Raw genomic sequence first — 1,356 nt, forward strand, 5'->3', positions numbered from 1 at the left:
ATATATATATATATATATATATATATATATATATATATACACACATGCAGTAACTTAACTATATACATGCACATATATCTCTATCCATTTATATGTATGCATGTATGAATATGTGTGTGTGTTATCGGACCCAAATACACAATGCAAGTCTCCAACTTGATCGGCGGTAGCTGCGAATTGATGCGCTGTAGATGAAAGTCAAGACAGGCGAGACGACTCACTTAGGACAACATTCAAGAGCAATGAATATTGAAGTTTTGCCATTTCTGTGACTTATTAAGATCACGTACCTGAACCAAATCGGAGGTGACTAACGTACACATTGTCCGCATATACCAGCTGATAGTTTCTACACCATTTTACATATAGTCATGGACAGGCAATTTAGTTCACCTCCGATTCGGTTCAGGTACGTGATGATGATAAACCACAAAAAGGCTGAAACATCGATGTCCCTTGTTCCTGAATAGGATCCGGGGTCAGTTGTCTCGCCTACATTGACTTTCAAGTGTTTTAACAACCGTCGCTTTGAGAGTGTCATATTCACCGCTCCAAATCGCATACCTCGCATATGTGTTCGATAATGGTTGCAATATTAGCGCTGCTTCTAATTCATATTTGAATGTGTGTGTGTGTATGTGTGCGTGCGCGCGCGTGTTTATATATGTATGTATGTATGTATGCATGCATGAATGTCTGTATGTATGTATGCATGCATGTAAGTATTGTTTACTATCTAGTTTTACTTCACTGCAGTGAAGTTCCCTATGTTGCAATCATACAGGTTACGTGTTCCATGCTAAGATTACTACCATCATTCTTTGCACCATATACAGAAACGCTGTAAAGGGTCAAGCTTTCTGCTCTGTCTTTCTGATGGATTAAAAAGAAACGTGTGGCTATCACAGAAAGCTCCTCTAACGGACTCGCATAACAAACCATATAGTAATCAAAATGCAGAGAAGTGTAATGTAGACTGTAATGAAATTATTGATACGTGAATATACAATTGCATTGTATAAAGCAGAGGTTGCATATCAATGCGGACATGTAACCCTAAAGCCTTCTTCACTGAAACTATTACTACATGAATAAGTGGTTAAATAAATATATTCACCACTCATACATCCTGATTTTATGGTTTACGTGTATATACATGTGTGTGTGTGTGTGCGTGCGTGCGTGCGTGCATGTATGTGTGTGTGTGTGTGTGTGTGTGTGTGTGTTCGTGCTTTGTGAGTTTGAAAGTTTTTGTGTTTGTGTGTATATGTATATACAGTCCTGCTGGAGATGCCCTAGTTTCTGCACAGTTCACACACACACACACACACACACACACACACACACACACACACA

This window comes from Octopus bimaculoides, chromosome 2, assembly GCF_001194135.2.
Source record: "Octopus bimaculoides isolate UCB-OBI-ISO-001 chromosome 2, ASM119413v2, whole genome shotgun sequence".
Lineage (NCBI taxonomy): Eukaryota > Metazoa > Mollusca > Cephalopoda > Octopoda > Octopodidae > Octopus > Octopus bimaculoides.